The sequence below is a fragment of the Lagopus muta genome, chromosome 16, assembly GCF_023343835.1.
Source record: "Lagopus muta isolate bLagMut1 chromosome 16, bLagMut1 primary, whole genome shotgun sequence".
NCBI lineage: Eukaryota > Metazoa > Chordata > Aves > Galliformes > Phasianidae > Lagopus > Lagopus muta.
In genome coordinates, this window is record NC_064448.1 from 11,225,333 (window position 1) to 11,243,895 (window position 18,563).

The window sequence follows — 18,563 nt, forward strand, 5'->3', positions numbered from 1 at the left end:
TGCCTAAACTGACCTTTAGCTTTCTTCTGGAGATAAAAATGTACGATGAGCTGGAAGCAGGCAAATCTGCTTTTCTGCACTGGGACTTCTTTGGATTGGTACGAGCACATCACAGCAGGCAGCTTGGGATTCTGCCAAACCACATTGGTCTAAGGGCTTTGTTTTCCTTGGCTCCGCAGCCAGATAGGAGTCTAACAGGTATAAAAACTTCAGAGATGCTGACTTCCACCCAAAGCTGAACGTGAGTGTATTTTAGCAGTGTGACTGCATTAGGTTTCAAACATTTTGCAGCAAAGACGTGCACAGAGCAAATGTCCCCACGTGTGTGATGGTGCGTGACTTAGAAAAAATGTCAAGGTAAAGTGCATTACTCCATGGCTTTAGTCTGAAAACAAAATACTGGGATGTTCTCAGAAGATGGAGGGCGCAGTACGGAAACTGGAAATGCTACTGAAACAGTGGGAATCAGGAAAGAAAGAGTGAAAGAATCAGAGCAACTCCTTCAAGAACCATGGTCCACAAGCAATCGCTCCATATAGAAGATCTCCTTACCCAATGGGACACAGAGCAGGCAAAAGAGAACTTTGCTCCTTTGATTCCACCTTTGTGGTCCACCTGGCTGTTGTGTGCACATCTGCTGCTGATGGAGAGCAAAGCTGTACCAGTGCTACCTGCCTCTTTAACCAGGGGCTGTCAGGAGAAGGAACGAATGAGGACCGCTGGGCTGTCCTGGTGACTTCTGAGAGTGGCAGCTAGAAGTGCTGCAGCTGTGGAGGTAGGGCAACCATTTGAAGGAGGTACTGAATAGAAGCACGTGTATTTATCTGACTGTGGATACTTTAAAACATAGAGACACAATATCTAATTGGACAGGAGGTAAGGTGCAGGCTGTGCTGGTGTGCCACAGCATCTCATACCACTCTTTGTGCATGCCTGATGCCACTGATGCTGTTGTCACTGAGGCACTCTGCATTCCCCAGCCCCTTCAGTCACATCAGGAGAGAAGGAGATGCTAACAGTGAACTAATCAATGTAGTTAACAACAGAACAGCTTCCTCCAGGCAAAGTTTTGCTAGCCACAGTTTTGCTCCTTTCAACTCAGTGTACTGATTTAACAATGGCCAAAGCAGAAAATGTCTTAGTTTTATTTTTAAAGAATATAAACAATAGCATTTTACAAATCCAGCAGTTTCCCTTTGTCCAGAAGGAATGAGAGCTTTGGCTTCCTCCATGAGATGCAGTTGCCACGAGTTGCTCAAATCCTGTCCCAGCTTCGTGGTCCCCACAGCACAAGTGCTAAGAAATAAAACCCTTCTGCCATCATTTGCCTGCTTTCTGTTTTGAACACACTTCCAATTGCAGGTGTGAACAACAATTGGAGATGGGAATGTTGGTTAGCTTTAAAACTTGCTGGCTGACAGCTCAGCCTGGCTTCCATCACACGTGGTCAGGGAATGAGCTGATTCCACCAGAAAATATGGGGTCCCATATCTGCACTCGGAGGGCTCTGCTGAGCCTCCTGTCCTATAGGAGTCTTTTTTTCATTTTCTGCTGGTATTAATTTGCTCTGCTTGGTTAGAAACGTTAGACTCTGCACAAGCCACAACCTTGTTTTTCCTTTTGTTGCTCGCTTCTCCCAGCTCTTCACTACACATGAAAGGACTCATGGGAAAAGCCATTGGGCTGCTGTTCTGAACAGTCTGTATCCAGATGCTAATGATGGGAATTTTAGCATTATATGGGTTGGTGGGTAAACAAGAATGATGTTTCAGCACTATTCTTTGTTTTAAATCATTGCAAGCCTTCTGAAATCCCTGTTTTCCAAATCATGGCTCCTTTTGGTGTTGATGTGTGAGCATTAGGAAGGGAAAGCACTGGTGAAAATCAATTTTGAAAATCAAACAAAGGTTTCTGCTATTCACTTTACTGAAAACCCAGGTTGCTTTCCTTCTATTAATTCTGTAAGTGTATAGCTACCTATTACCTTGAAATGCAGTGCCTGCAATGGAGTTTTATAAACCTTTGGCCCCATAACTATAAAAATCTTCCATGTTTTTGCCAAATCTCCCTCAGAAAGATTACTTTTGCTTCAAAGATGCCAATAAAGGAAATTGCTTTCACAAGGAAAGAGCTGGGAAGACAACCCTAGACCCTTCATTTGGCTTTCCTCCAATCTTAAATGTATTGAAACTGAAGAGCAATCCTAAATATTTGATAAAACATACCGTGGTCTGGACAGCAAGAGCTCTTGGGGCAGTGCTTCATCATGACCCAGTCCCCCTCACCATTCTCCAGCTTTTGAGCAAGAGCTACAATTAAAAAAACAGCAAAACTCACCCAAGCACCTGAGCTGGGTTGTGTTTGGCAGCGGGTGGTGGCTGGCAGTGGGCAGGGGTTGAGCCAGCCTGCTGCTGGTTGGGAGAGATCCCAGATGGCAAGGGGCAAACCTGGACTTTGTCTCTGGTGGCCTTGTGCCATTCTGTGCTGGCAGTAGAACAAGGATTGTTCCTTTTCTTTTTTTTTTTTTTTTTTTTTTCTTTCTGTTTTTTTCTTTACCTCAAATCTCTTTTGTGCAATCTTAAGGGTAGGACACACCACAGGAAGTCCTGGAGAGTGCTGCCTCATGGCATAAACCTGGAAAGAGGGGCAGAGCGTGGGTTGTAGCCTTTCTACACAAAGGGACGCCCTGGAACAACAGCAGGATTTTGGTTTAAGGTGAAAAAATGAGCAAACTTGGAAAGCGAGCATGAGCTCTGTGATTAGCTGAAAAAGTGAGGCTGTGCAAATGAACACAGTGAGCTCACTTGTGCTTTTTGCACAGATTTCCTCAATGGATCTGAGAGCTTGAACCAGCGTCGTGAGCCCTGGGCAGAGTGAGAAGTGACACAGAAAGCAGCACCTCTGTTCCTCCTCTTGCTGCTATTCCTGTTACGTTTTCAGCCCATAGCTTACATCAGGCAGGCAGGTGACAGTGTGGGAATGTTTCTATGGGCACTTGATTGAATTTAAGGAAATTCTGACCTCCTGTGACAGCAGCCCATGGTCAGTCTGATAAATCACCCAAACATTGCCTCAGTGCTATGAGTAGATGGGTGAGCACAGACTCAGTGCTGCACGTATACAGGTGTCTTTGCCTAACCTCAGGCAGTGAGAAGTGGCCCTGAAATGGTTTGTGTCTGCATGGAAGCGGCATCAGAGCTGGGCTGGGGTGGCTGAGATAAGGCACACACAGTGCAGGGAGAGAGGGGAACCTGGGCAGGAAAATGGGGAAGGTTTGCTGTCAGTCTGAAGCCAGACTGACAGCAAAATATTAGTCCTGCTCTGTGTCTCTCCAGCTTTATGTTTGGGTGAGAAATAATAATCGTACCCCTCCTCTGCTTTGAGGATTGGGACATATTGAATAACACTTTTTCTCACCGCTGAAGCTGCTTGATTTTTTTCAATATTTTTTAGTTTACCTTTTATTTTGGAAACGTTTGAATATGATGGATGGCTTGATATTTTAGAATGCTTGGCTGCTATTTGACCACAGGAAACAATCTGTGAGCAGTGTTTTGTAAAGAGGCAGGGGGACTGATTACACCAGCAAGTGTTCCACTCCCTGGATGCAGGAGTGAGCTGTGAGGTCTGGATGCCCACAAACACATCCAGTGTCAAAACAGAGAAGTCGCTCCATTCCTTACTATAGAATTACTGCATAGAAGCAGGCAGCTTCTGTCCCGTCTCCTTACAACCACTGTGCTGGAGGCTCCAGGTGCATGGAGCCAGCTGGGGTCCTGCTGAGAGCAGCTGGGCCCTGCAGGGTTTCAGATGAGAGGAAAGGGCTGCAGGAAATGCTGAGCCCAAAGCAGCAGGCTGCAGTTTAAGGTAAGATGCTTGAGTTTGCTGGGTGTGTGAGGTCCTTCAGCCTGGGCCTCTTTTCTGTTAAAGCTGGTCTAATCTAACTAGGAGATCTGGTGTCCTGGAAAGTATTTAAGAAAAGGTGGATACCTATGCATGCACAGGGCTGTTTCCCTCCATCCATCTAAAGCAGATCACAAACTAATTTAGGTCAGAAAGGGACTTCTGGAGGCCTCTCGCCCCACTTCCATGTTAAAGCTGGGCCAGTTTCGAGATTTAGATCAGAGTGCTGCAGTCCTCGTCCCATCCACTTCTGAAAACCTCCACAATGGAGAAGTCACAGGCTCTTTGGGACAAGTTCCAGTCATGCCCTACTGCTGTGAGTAAGTATTCTATGTCCAATGAGTTTCCTCTTGCAAGCTGTGCCTGTTGCTTCTTGCTCTTTCTCTGTGCACCTCTGAGAAAAACCTCTCTCCATCTTCTCTATAACCTCCCTTTAAATTCTCTATCACCTTTAAAAAGATCTGTACAAATGCTTTGTTTTATTGTGGAGTTTACTCTTGGTGTTTGGCTTTCCTTACCTCGTCATCTTCAAATTCTGTTCTTAGCACCTTGTTATGCCGAGGCTGATATCTTGGTTGGACGTGCAGAAATATCTGCATCCCCTTGGCTTCATGGATCGGTGGTTATCTGCTTGATGACATTGTGTGGAGCTGCAGGGCTCTGCCCTTGGGGAGCTCTCCCAGAGCTGCACCCTTGATTGTGCATTCATCAGATCCTGTGTCTTTCTGGTCCAGGGCACAGTCACCCTCTTTTGAGGTCAGCTCAATCAAATCACTGTTATTCAAGGTTTCAGAATGCAGGGGCAAAGTTCTCTTTTGATATCATATTCTTCAGTGATAATGGCAATACCTTGGTTTTCCTTGTAGTTATCAAGATACTTTTCTGTATGCATCAAAGCAATAATAATTTGCCTTGTCTTCCTTGAGTAATGATTTTGTCTTGTACTTTTTTCAGTTACATTTATCTTCAAGGCATTGATTTCATTCCTTTTTAAATTTTTTAAAGTTCTTTCTCCTTGGACTTATTTTGTGGTGATACTGAACAAATTATACTAGCTTTGCAATTATTTTAAATAGACACTGCTTTTACATGTAGTCCAAAAAAAAATTATATAGTAAAAACCTTAGGCTAAACTATTCTAAAGGTAACTTTCCATGCACCCTCCGAAGGTTTTTTTGAAATAAATACTGATCTGTTAATAGTTTCAGTGGATATATTAATTATAGTAACTGATTGTTCCCTTGTTCTGTGAAAAGTGTTTGTTGCATATTGAATTTAGTGGTATTTAAGAGTATGTGATATAAAAGGATTACGTGATTTGTCACAGAGCTTGTCCAAAGCTCTGCAGTGAAGATACAAGACTAGCTGCAATAGAAAACTTGGTGGCCTGAAGTGAAATGTTTGAAATGCTGAATTTTCTGCTGTCCTCAGTCACCCTGTGTGGCCATGGAGGGGGTGAGCCCCAGTGGACTGATATTTACAGCTCCCACGCTGAACCTGAGCCACGTGGTGCTGGCGTGCTCAGCCCAGCAGCCACAAGCAGCTGGTAGAATGGTTTGGTGTGAGACCTGAAGGGCTCCTCCAAAAGGAGGCCTTAATATTGATCAATCACAGCTCAGTCATTTGGAAATATGGTGCAAATTGCCAACCATCCTGTGCACCAGCCCTCAAAGGGAACACTCACAGCTGGGACTCTCCCTCAGCTGTCGTGGGAGATGGGTGGAGGTTGCCCAGCCCCTCTGCTCCAGCTCATCTCCATGCAGGATGTAGAGGCTCAGAGATCACGCATACACAAGGGAACCTTACTGTAGATCAGATGGTCACATTTAATTTTCCCACGTCCTAAAGCAGAGGATTGAGCCAGCAATTCAGTCTGCTGTGTCTCTGGAAATTGCACTCAGCTCTGTATGCAGCTGATCAAGGCCAAGCAGAAGGGTTACAGTGGAAGAAGGAAGGAGTGCTTCTGTGTGCATGGATTTGCTGAGCAGCTGTGGAGTTTGCTTTTGATTCTTTAGAGCAGCAAATTTGCATTCATAGCATACAGCCGACTGTGCATTAAGTCAGTCTCTACAATCAGTGGAATAATTTATTTACATAAGTTTGGTTTCCAGGAGCATGTAGCGATGTGAATGCAACCAGATTTGATGGGGACTGGAGCCGTGCTGACTATTTAGATGCAATGGGCTACACTGATTGCCAGGTAATGACCTTGGCTACACGCTGTCAGCATAAGACCATACCCCACCTCTGGGACCCCAGGGCTGAGTGGCCTGGAGGCTGTGCAGCGTTGCGAGAGACCTCCTGGACCTTGAGAGCAGCTCTCAACATCTACACAGCTCTAACCAGGAGCTATAGCAGAAACAAGAGACGGGGCTGTCACACTCTGCTCCACGCTGCTGTGACCTCACCTCGAGCACTGTGCGCTGTTTTGGGCACCACAATATAAGAAGGTTGTAAAACTACTAGAAGGCTTTGTGTGTTTTCAAATTGCTTAGTTGTTTGGTTTTCTTAATTGCTGGGACGGGGCAGCACTGGCTCTGTGCACAGACTGGGGGACGAGGGGCTGGAGAGCAGCCCCACAGGAAGGGACCTGGGGGTTCTGGCTGGTAACAAGTTGTCCACGAGTCACAGTGTGTCCTGGCAGCCAGAAGGGCCGGTTGTCCCCTGGGGTGCATCAGACCCAGTGCTGCTGGCCAGGCGAGGGAAGGGGTTGTCCTGCTGTGCTCTGCCTGCTGCAGCCTCACTTGTTTTGTGAGGCTGCCAGCTGCACTGGAGAATGTTCCCAAGTTTTTTTGTTTTGTTTTTTTTATCTCCTTCATTACTTTGTTCTTTCATCTCATTTATACTTTATGTAATGGTTATAAATGTTTCGTTGTTAGATCTGTTTAAACATAGTTTTGCACAGTGCAACCAGATGACCACAAAATCCTATCATTTGAGATGTAATGTTCACTGTAATAATAGCTACATCATGTAACTTGTGACAGTGATGGTCCTGGCTGTCATATTGGGAGAGACACAAAATGTGACAAGCACCGTGTTTTAATTCTGTTTAAAAAAAAAAAGAAAGAAAGGAGCTTTAAAAAGTGTATGTCATGAATTCACATCCATTTGAGAAATTCAGCTGAATTAGCAGTGAGAGCAATTAACCCATTCATACCTAGAAATGAGGTATTTAAAATAAAGTGTATGTTTGTACTTCAGGCCATCTACCTAGGCCTCAGAGAAACTAACTGCTCTTACTAACTAACACTAACTGCTCTGAAGTGTGGCTATGGCCATCATGTCCAAAAAGAGCCCAGCTGTGGAGGTGAAGTATACTTTCTGTACAAAATGAACAAAGTCAAAATCTGGCTAATTAAAGAAACTGGTGTAGGTCCATCCTTATATGTAGCACTGCTGAAAAATGCAGCCCTGCTTTCACCCTGACTGGAAATAAGCACACGTGGACTCACTTGGCATGGGATTCTGCATGCACCAAAAATGAGAGAGAGACAGAAGCTCCACAGGGACTCAGAGTTCGCTAATTTGCTTTACATTTCAGATGTTCTGATACCATGGTGATGGGCAACAGTAGAAAGGCCTAAAATAGAGTATAAGTGTTTTCAACAGCTTTCTCTTACTAAGTGCACTTCATACTATCATGAGAAAGTCCTCTTGATTTTTTTTCCTCTTTCTCCCACTTCAAGTAAATTGTCTAGTACCTAAAAGGTCATTTTGAAGAACTTTGCTTTTCTATAAATTACCGGATTTTGTAAAAACACTGAATATAAGTGACAATCTCTTGTCTGACTGTATGCAGTGTCTTACTTCTAGACTTCCAAGAGAGAGCCTTTAACCATTCTCTCAAAAGAAAAGGGATGAGGGAGAGAGGAAATAACCGCACTGCATTTTCCTTCTGAATTTTCTGTTTCTTGAAGAAGAAAGGAATGACTATCCCAGAATAATTAGTGTAATGATAATAAAGAAGACTGCGAAAAGGCTTATCTTCTAAAAAGCATGTTTGTTTTTTCTTTCTGCAAAGAGTGTTTCAAATGGCACGCTGTCTGCTGTGTGAAGCTTCTTGATAGAGTTGCATTTGAATAAAAAGCGGCAGTTTTGTGGGATTTTGCTGATCTTGTAATTACTTTTTCCCCGGCCTTCTGGAGTTAATCGGATGCCTGACTTCAATAATTTTGAAGGTATTTGAGACTAGTGTGTTACTTGATGGAGCTCAGTTTATTAATGCTTCTGTCTACTTAAATCCACTACATGATCCCAGTGGTGACAAACTGGCAACCACAATTAGTGCCAGTAATTGAGAAGTAACATACTGCTCATGTAGGGCTGGCTTCCAACCTGCTTCAGACCATGCAGCCTCTGTACAGAACAGTGGGTTTTTAAAGGCTAAATTTATAGCCAGATCATGTCACCTTCTGTTACAGAGGCACTCTGTGCATCTACAATGTGCTTTGGCTCTTGCAGGGCCAAGTCTTCTACCTGGAAATTTCCCCTGTATCTTTCAATTTTCCTCTCCGCACTCTGGATACATTTTGGTGCTGCTGTGATGCTCAATGGTCCATTCCAGGGCAATAGTAAGATGCTTCCTGGCTCTGGTTTAAAAGTTTCTTTAACATTTTTCTGCACTAATGTAGGTGTATATTTTTTCTACCCCAGTAATTTTCATTTGTTAGCTCCTCAGGCTTCTGTAGTTACATTTTCCAGAGCCCTACCAAAGCCAGAGATCTCTGTGGGTCATATAGCATTTTCAGCATCAGGTATCTTTATGCAGGAGTATCTTTTTGCATCATCCAGTGCTGTCAATGCTATTTCCTGCTTATCTTTCAAGTGCTGATTGGCACTAAGGTGCAGTTGTTTGTGCACTCACTGCCATATTACTTTTCTGTGTGTGCAGAAAAGCAGTGTGAGATTCAGATCATGAGGTCACCATGTAAAACTGTGTGGGGAGGAGGAATTGAAAAGGTTGCGAAGGCAGGAGGATCCTTTCTTTTTGCTTCAGTTTAACTCCTAACCGATCTCCTTGCTTTTCTGGCTTCTCCTGAGGTCCAGGCAAGAGCAGAAGGAGAGCTCTCAATTTCTATTCATGATTATTCCATTTCAGATATAATTGAAGCACTCTGTAATTTGCTCCTAAAAAAGGACAGGGTCACTTGAGCTGTTGTCATTTGCAGTGACTGCTTTGTTAGCTGCTCTTCGTTATAATACCATTTTCAATAGTATGAGGCTTGTAGAATAATCTGCTGCTCCAACATTTTTTGGGGCAACGCTCTGCTTGCTTTCAGGGCTGCCAGTTTTAGCAGGTGATGAGAATTCTCTTGGGAAATATTGAAGCTCAGACTTTAACAGACCAATCTGTACCACAGTGGAATCTTTGCATTGATTTGCAGGGACTTTGCTTCAGGCCTTCAACTGATGCAATTTGGGATTTTAGAAAGTGGGGGATCTATGAGAATTACAGTTTGCATTTCTTCCTTGCACGCACCCGTTTGGAGAGTCCCACAGGTCCCGTAACCATGGCAACAGAGTGCCAGTTATGGATTTAGCCATGCCAAACCGTGCAAAGATGGGATATATCAATAACCCATTTTAGAGAAAAGGAGGTGAGAAAGATTAAACGATTTCTCCTGATTAACGCATGCAGAATAAGGCACTGCTGGAAAAGGCAGCTGAGCTGCTGTAATGCCTTGTTGCTGCTCAGAAGCGTGATCCTTCTCCATCCTTCCTTCCTGCTGACAGGCCATCAGCCCTGCTGAACGGTGGCCCGTTGTCTTTCTGAGCCACACAACACCATTATTTGTCCAGGGTTTGCTTCTGTGTAGCAAAGGGAGCAGCGGAGAGAGGTGAGGACTGGAGGTGGGCTCCTGCCCAAGGGGCAGCAGCGCCTGGCATCCTGCCCTTTCCTCAGTAGTCAAACAAAAAGCTTTCCTTTGCTGAAAGGCTTGGGTGGAGATATAGGTCATGATGCAGATGCAGTTCTTTCTCACTCCTGGCATCTTCTGATAGGTCAAGTGATGTGCAGAAGCCCTCTTAGTTTGTGCATTGCCTTGAATTACTGCGTAACTTGCAGAGTAGTTGCCATTTATCACCACTGGAGCAAAACCTCTTGCCGTGCTGTCACTGCTGATGCTACCTGAACCCCTGGGACTGGTGCTACGAGCACCTGCAGCTCCAGCACACAGTGCCTGCAGCCCCATGCTTCCCTCACGCTGCTCATCTCCTGCTTGGCCACAGCAGCTCCCTCCTCTGCTCCCCAGGGTGCAGACGGCTCATCTCCCTGGTGTGTATTTCATGAGATGGCATATTTGTTATCGATTAATTCCGCGCTGAAAGTACACCCATCATTCTTGGCAACATATGGCAACTAATCTGTCCTTAAGCAGTTAATTAGGCACCATTTGTATGCACGTCGCCCTTAGCTCACTGCAGATCCTGTCGGAAGCTGTTTGTTCTGGGCTTTCGCTTTCCTTTGTGTGGAAAAATGAGATGTTTCTTATCCATTGTCTTCGTGTGTATTCTTCTTAAAGAACAGAAGTAATGAGGCGCTGCACCAGGCTGTGAGGCTGGGATAAGTAAGCTGGGATAAATGCAATCTGGTGCAACAGTGCTGGCCTCAGACTGAGATGTGGGGAATGCAGCTTTTACATGATTATGGGCAGGGGCTGATTTGGCAGGAACTGCCATCCCTATGCGCTGAGAGGGGCAGAACTTTTTCTGGCAAGGATCCACTGCAAGGATGGGACAAATTTTCAAAGCAAAAAAACAAAAGCAGAACACAAAACATGAAAATATAGAGCTGTCCAAGACTGTAAACACGGTGTAGATGTTACAAGATCCTTTGCCTATTATTATTATTATTATTATTTATTGCTTTGTATTAGTCATCTCTGCAGTCCCAAAACATTGTTTGTTTCTGTTAAGTGCTCTCTGTATAAAAGGCCATGAAAGTTTGAGGCTGGCCTTGTCTTACTTTTCTGATAGAAGTGGGGAGGCTCAGCAAGGTGGGATGATATGGTGTGAGTCGTTGATTCTAGACGTAGAAACCGACTCTGGGTTCTGAAGTGTCAGATCCAACACTGAGTCCAAAAGCTGCCTTTTTTCCCTAGCTCAACTTGTAGTTTAGTGTGTCTTGTGTCTGACATCTGGAGGGCATTCTAACAATTTCAGAGGAAAAAATGTGTAATGGACAATCAATAAGCTGCTTGTTGGGGAAATTTTCTCGTACTGGAAGGATAGAATCAAGGACTAAAGGCATGAGAAGGCTTCTCTGTGCTGTTCATCAATTATCACTGCTGTTCAGCTCCTGAAATTGAGTGGAGAGCTTGGTTTGAAGACACAGAAAGCACGTGTTGCTTCATTACTCCAACTTCAGTAAACTCCTTGTAAGTCTATGACAAATTACTAATCTGACTGCAATTTTTCATACCTGTCCTGTCTCCATTTTGCTGTGCTTTCGTTGTGATTACTGCATATTCTATCTCACAGCATCTTGTAAATGATCTATCAGCCTTATTGAACGTGTCGATCCCTCCTGTATTTGATGAGTCCATCCTTGGATGCTTGCCTGCAGCTGAGTTGAGCACACGTGTGAGAGTTTTCCCTGCTGCTCAATGCAGGAGGCAGATTGCTAAGCCAAGTTCATCATGAAAAGGTTCTGAATTCCTCCTAGCAAGTTGGACTTTCTCCTATACTTAATAACAGCAGCTGTGTAGTGTTTCAAATAGTTTCAGACTTTCCTCTAGTGTTTACTGTATTCTATTACAGTTTAATGTTCTTTTCTTTAGAAACAAGTATAAATGCCCTAACTAGAAATAACACAGAGCAAAAGCAATGTTGTAACATGACTGGTTTGTTTAATCTGTCTTTGAATGTCTCTTCCCCCGTTGCCAGCCTTGTTAAGCCAATATAATTTTTGTTTCCTTCCCACTGTGATTGCTTTTTTATTGTGTACAGCTGATAAATCCCATTCTTGCAGTGTAATATATCAATCACAGATTTCTGTATGGATTCTCCAGGGTTCTTCCCAAGAGAGTCTGAAACCAGACATGCAGCAGGAGCAGAGGCACCTGTAGAGAGCTTTTCATCATACTTGCACCACTGCTAGTCATGAGCCATATCCGAATCCAGGTGCTGCCAAACTGGGTAAAATACACATTTAGCAGGAGGACGTTACCCCTTCTACAAAGACTTCACAGGCTGCGTACAAAAGGGAGTTGAGGTATAGGGAAAGATAAATTGATGTGAAATCCATCAAGGCAGATTGCCTTGAAGTTTTGGAAGAGCGAGTTCCAAATAATAGAGAAAAAGCAGCAAGCAGCAAACCAACACCACAAGGCTCCTTCCCATGTTAGGGACAGATAAATGAGATAGAAAGCATTTTTTTACAGCCGTCATTGTGGCATCCCCTGGCTGCTTGGGAGCAGCTAATGTGCTGCATCAGTTAGCAGGGAGGACAGGTTTGCTGCCTTTCAGGGCTGCCCACTCTAATGGCCTTGCTGTTCTCTGATCGCGTTTCTGCTATTCCACAGCAAAGAGATCCTGTGGGGAAAGAATGGATGATGCTAACCGCCAGCAGTTATTGGTTTGGCTGACTTTCTCTTGTAAGTGTGAAAGGATGGGACCAATGCTGCATTGGCTATGAAAATAAAGCCTTACAAAATGAAAGGTGGCAAGAGGTATGTATTGGAGGAGTAGAAACTCCTTGAGATCAAGGAGAGCAGCACAAAATCAAGAAACCCTCAGTCATGGTAGGAGATTCTGAACAAAGGGGTGCTGAGTGCTAAAGTAAGTCATGTTTGCTGCACTGCTGCAGGGATAAGATGGTTTAGAAGGACTTTAGAAGTAAGCCAGCACTGAAGGGAAGAGAACCATCTTTGGAATTAACATAGCAACAGCTATTTGTATGCTAAAGTGACATAGGGAGGAAACTAAAAGGCCAGAGGCTCGACAGAGAAGTGGGCTTCGAGTGCCATCTGGGGAAAAAGTGAGAAAGAAAAAAAAGTGAGGAAAAAGGTGGCAGAAGGAGGGAGGTGAGAGGTCGCTACAACTTGAAAAAGACATTTGAAGTGCCACTAGATTAAATGAGGAAGGGCATCAGGGGGGAATATTTTGCTTTGTCAGAAGTTCTGAAGAACTGTGCTAATAAAGTAAGGGGAGCATCCAGGCCAAGGAGGCCAAAAGTGAGCAATGTGACAGCTCTGCTGTTCTGACAGATGCATGGCCCTCCACCTGCCACGGTGTAGGTGTGGGACAAAGACATGGAGTAAGAGGCATAAGATAAACAGCGGTACAGGAAGGCTTTAAATTATCAGGGATCAATTTCTTTGACATAAATAAAGTTTCTTTAGCCTCAATTCCTTCATGAGTCAGCACTTCTGACTGGAAAACAAGAAAAAGAAATAGAGAGAGATTGGACATGATTGCAGGCAGAGAAGGCAAATTTAAGAAAATCGGTGATTATGTAGAAAGAATGGAAAAAGATATAATTCTGTTGTTAAATGAGGCTGCATAGTGATTAGTCTGTGAGCAGAGGCAGAATTCAGTTTGTTGTTCCCCAGGTGATGGTTTCAAACATCCTGAGTTCCAAGAGTGGCTCTGCTCATTCTATCTCTATTATAGGCAATGGATGCTTTATGCCAGGCTCCAAAGGGACTGGGCTTCCTCACACTCTAAATAGATCACTCCTGTATGGGAGGGTGGAACAATGACACTTGCCTATTAACCCTTGAACTTAGCACAAGCAGGGACTGACCTCCACTGTGCTAGCACTTAAGTTATCCAATTTTATCTCATTTGCACACATAATTTGCTGCCAAGGTGACATTACCAAGTGCTTGTGGTGATGAGGATGTGTTATTTAGGGCAAGGGAAAAAGAAAAAACATGAGCTGAAAAGCTGAGCTGGAGATAGGATTGTTTGAAGGGACAATTAAACAGAAAACATAAAGATAATTGTAGGGTAGTGCTTGCTCAGCCTCCTTTTGCAATGCCTGTGGGTCATGAAGCTATGTGGCTCAAACACTGTGATTCCCACAAGTGTTTTTAGAAAGCTTGCTTGAGATTTCTGCTGGATTTCTTTCTGCCATGTTTTTAAGGTTTTGTTGCAGTTTTCCTTGCTTGTTTTCTGTTCCTCAAAGATGGAGAAGGACTGACAGCGCTCCTCAAGTGCAAGGGCTGGCTCAGGATTGGCTCAGACTGAGAGTGTAATCACATTGTTTCTTTCTAATTTCTGTACTAAAGTCCTTTTTACTTAATATTAGAACCACAAAAGGTTTGAGGATCAGAAGGGTTAAGACTGGCTGCCATTTCTGTATCCCTTTGAGCTATAAAAATGAATGGGGAAAAAAAAAAGCCTTTTTTAAAATGCTGAAATAAGTCCTAATAATTTTACATATTTCTCCTCATTTTACAGCATTAGCTATGAATACTTCTAATGAGTCTTTTTATGAAAACCTCTTCTGGTGTGGGGGGAAGTTATTAAGCCTCCTACAAAGGGATTTTATGGTTTTAATTATAAACAGGTAATGGAGTCTATGTCAAAATTACCTTTTGACTTTGCAATAAAACCCGTTTCCCCCAAGGTAAGAACTCCATAAAGAGAGCATCGCACAGCAAGGCAGTGGAGAAGTCGGCTCCAAAATCAAGAGGTGCCAATTGAACAGCAGCTTTTGAGAAGCCCTGGAGATCCATTGACCTCAGTGTGGGTGCCTGTGTGTCATCCGCAGCCCAAGGAAACTGCAGAAGGTAATGTAAGATTGTGAGGTTTTCCAGACTGCTTTGCTGTGCTGCATTATATCGGCCTCAGGACTTCTGTAATGGTTAATTATCACAGGACCTCCCTAAAAACACAGCTGGTGACTGATGTGTAGCATACGCGCTGCTTCTCTACTTTGAGCTGCCACGGTTAGAAAGAATGCTCTGGGTAATTTTCCTGGACTTATCTACCTTGGCTTTCTTACTGGGTTTGCCCACTCTGCAGCAGGAATTACTTGCATCTGAATCTCAGGCAAAGCTCCTGTATTGAGAAAAGCTTTCTCTTTCTGTGCTGTTCCCCTTTGTCTTGCAGCAGGGACTCAGATGAGCACTGGGAGGCCTCCAGAGCTGCAGGTTATCCATGAGACCCCTGAGCCTCACTCTACACAGCCTCAGGGCCAAAGGCAGAATGGGCTTCAAGTGCAGAAGTGCTGGCACTGGGCTGCAGCAGGGCTGGGGTGACCATAATGTGATTAGGGGCAAAGCAAGATACACTGGCATTTTCTAGAGGAGGTCATTCTGTCTCTTCCTCCCTCTCCTTCACATCTCAAGGAAACCACATGAAGAACAAAGGAAAAACGTTTTGCTCTTTAATTACTGGTCAAATTAATTGCTGTGGTAACTGCTTAATGTATTTGTTTCTTTTTTTGATCCCTTGTTTTTTGTTGTTCTTTTTACTCAGTCTGGAGAACCTGTGCACTCGAAGTCCCATGAGAGAAAAGGATGGGGCAGCCTCCTGGGGTAAGGGCCCCATCTTCAGTAAGGGCCCCACAACTGGTGGGAAGCACTCAGCTGCTCTCCTCCTGCTTCATCACAGCAATAGGGTGAGTATGAGACTTGCTTCTTCTTCAGCTGCTCTGCTGGAGTCAGAGATCACCACAAAAAAACCTTTTCTGTGAGCCTTGTTCTAAAGAGGCAAGTCAAAGTTTGAGCTGTCAGAGCAGCCAGGGCTGGGAGTCACCACCTCCTTTTTCTCTAATTTGAAAGGAACTGGTGGTTTGCCTCCTGATGTGCAGTGTGTGGTTGTCTGATTGTTAGAGGCAGTATTTGCTTGGCGCCAGGTCCCTGAGCTGGCATCTAGTGCTGAGCTCAGCCGTGTGGTCCTGCAGGCTTCTCATGACCTTGAGGAGGTTGTTGCATTTTGCTTTGTCTCCTCATCAGCCCCTCTTCCTTCTTCCCTTCCTTCCTGTCCACAGGGAGGTAAATTCTTTGATGAATGAGTTGTCTTTTTGCATAAGATCAAATGATCTAAGGAGACTGATTTACTGCGACTTAATGAGTTAATTACGTCACTTGTCTGTCAGCAGTAACGGGCTGTGCGTGCGCTTTTAGCCGGCTCTGCCAGGAAATGCAAGCGTTGGTTTAGGATGCCATAAATAGAATTACTTCAGCTAAGAGTCTTCTGCATTAGAAATTAGGAAACAAAGCAGGAGGAACAAAGCCCCCTGAATTAAAATGTTTATGGAAAGCATAAAACTTCTTTATTTTCAGAGCACAACCCTGGTGTCCCAGCACACATCTCCTTTGCAGAGCTCAGTGAGGCAGTGGTGGGAGCTCGTCTTGTGGCAAGACATCTCAGGGGAATACAGTGGTGTCATGCTCCCAGGCTGCCAGCTCCATAATGAAACCACTTTTCAGGTGGTTGAAAACTCTCTGAGTGAGGATCCTTCAACAAGAGGGGTAAGCCAGTGCACATATTGGCACTGGTAGCACTCTGGTGCTGATGGTACCAGCCATTGTCATGATGTGTGTCTCTAGGGATGGATGTCATGCTCCAGACCAACTGGAATCTACACCATGCACCTAAAATAGCTAGTTTTGACTAAGCTGGCCAACACAAGTTTTAATTGCCTTCTCGGAGCTGGAAAACAGAAAGGTAGAGGTGAAGAGGGAAGAAGTAGTGTGAAACTGGAGCCTGTAATTTGCTGTCTTTTAGCTCTCCTTGTATATAATTTATAAGGATATATAGACTGTTATGGCTCATCTGTATCCCTCTAATCATTAATGAACTGCCTTTCATGTCTTAAAGTTAAAGTCATAAAAGTAAAGTGTGTTTTCTACTGCAGGTCCATTTCCATTCTTTATACAATGTCCTAATGCCCTTTATAATGTATTTGCTAGAAATCTTGACAGCATTATTTGTTTTGTTTTTCTATCTAAATGCAATGTTGAGTAGAAAAAGGCTCATTATCTTCCTATTTCTGAAGAGGATTCTCTGCCTTTGAAAGGTGCTCTCTTAACAGCCCTAGAGATAGGGAAACATACAGAAGAGGCAAAGCATGAGCGGGCAGCTCGAGCCCCCCTCCCTTGCTGTTGTGCTGAAGTGATGGATGAGTGGTACTTTGCTTATCTGTCCTGGACTTGTGGGTTCAGCAACCAGGAGGCTCATTCGCACCTCATCTTTTCCCTTGCTAACAGCAATGACAGATGAAAAGATTTTACCAAATCAAGGGAAAGAAACATTTTGCTTTTTACAAATTAGTTTCCCTCTACGACTTTGAGGCAGATGGCTCGTAATAAGGTGACCCTGGTATTCTTATTTGTAATAATCATACGAATCGCAGAGGTATCTGACAGTTAATGAGCCTGAATCTCCACAGTACCAGCCATCCTTTTAGATTTCTCGAGGTCTCCCTCCCATGGTATTTTTGTGGCTGTCTCTGATGCTTCTTTTTCGTATTCTGCTTTTTAACTCTCCAGCAAGTGCCAATCCCTCCAGTCACCATCTGTAACCTTACTGGTGATGTCCTTCAGGTCCATTCCTCAGTTCCTGCACAAATCAGCCCATATGGCTGTAACATGGGACAGCTTTGGTCAACCAAAGGTCCAATGCAACTGCCTTAAAAAAGGTTGTGCAATTTGATTTCAGTGAGGTTTAACTCAACTCATGTCAGTACTTTATGTAGTGCTGTGGCAGTCATTCTAGTTACCCGAAAAACAGAGGGTATAGCCCAGATATCTAGTGCTAAGTTGAGGCTTGTAAACTTCGGCAACACATTTCCTTCCTTTTTGAGAAGTCTGTCATTGCATACATGGTCAGCCCTGGAATCAGGATAGCTTTCTGAGAAAGAAAGTGAACATGCAGTTGATTTTTTGAATCCCAAGTTTCCTTATAAAAACCTTGTTTCCTCATGAGAAAAGGAATCTGCTACAAACAAACAAAAAACGTGTTAGAGAGAAATGGGAAAGCAGAGAGCAATAAGTGAAAGGAGGGTAAAAAGGCAGACCATTTTGAATCTTTTTCTCCTCTGCTAAAACCTGCCCTTCTCCAAGGCAGGGGCAGCTCTGCGCCCAGCTGCATCCTGGCTGCGTGGTGAAGATGCCTTTAAGCCTCCATAAGATCTGCCCGGGGCTGCTGGCAGTTGTCTATTAGATGGAGCTGATAGCTGATCTCCTCCTTGCGTGTACCATGTGCTCGTGCTTCTTCTGTGATTCTCCATGTCTTCAGAGAGCCTTCATGAGCATGCTTAGGGTATCATTCAAAGTCCTTTGAAATCAAGAAGGGTCTTTTCTTTTCTCCAGCGGGCTTTGGCTGTTGGGATTATCCCTATTTCAGAGCAGGTTTACTTTCTACTTAGGAAACTCCTCTGCAGCTTTTCAGAAGAGGTGAAAGAACTGGTATCTACACCTCAGGTCTCTTCCTGGGACTGCAGTACTATTGTATACCAGTATCAGTTCCAAGCTGCAGATGTTTGAGGAGCTAAGAAGGAAAAAGCAATTTTTCTAAAAAAAAAAACCCTCACATGACATGGTCCAGCTCAACAGACCACTCATTATATTCAAATCTTGTTAATCTCATTGGGAATCTGCTCTGTATTTTGTTGTGTTTCATCAAAATGCAAACCTCCTGGCTCCCACTTAACCAGCAGGAGGTTTGTGTTTGGATTTATTTTCTCTTTCAACACATTTACC

At 44.0% G+C, this 18,563-nt stretch overlaps 1 long non-coding RNA gene across 2 annotated transcripts; it reads left to right on the forward strand.

Annotated features, from left to right (window-relative positions):
• Window positions 1–4,001: 4,001 nt before the first annotated feature.
• Window positions 4,002–16,472, forward strand: LOC125701239 (uncharacterized). 2 transcript variants are annotated; one of them, XR_007380184.1, is made up of 4 exons: window positions 4,002–4,219; window positions 14,480–14,642; window positions 15,334–15,475; window positions 16,143–16,472. It is a non-coding gene; the product is annotated as an uncharacterized LOC125701239 (long non-coding RNA). The 2 variants fall into 2 exon arrangements; XR_007380183.1 differs by having other exon boundaries at window positions 4,188–4,223.
• The last annotated feature ends 2,091 nt before the right edge of the window (window positions 16,473–18,563 follow it).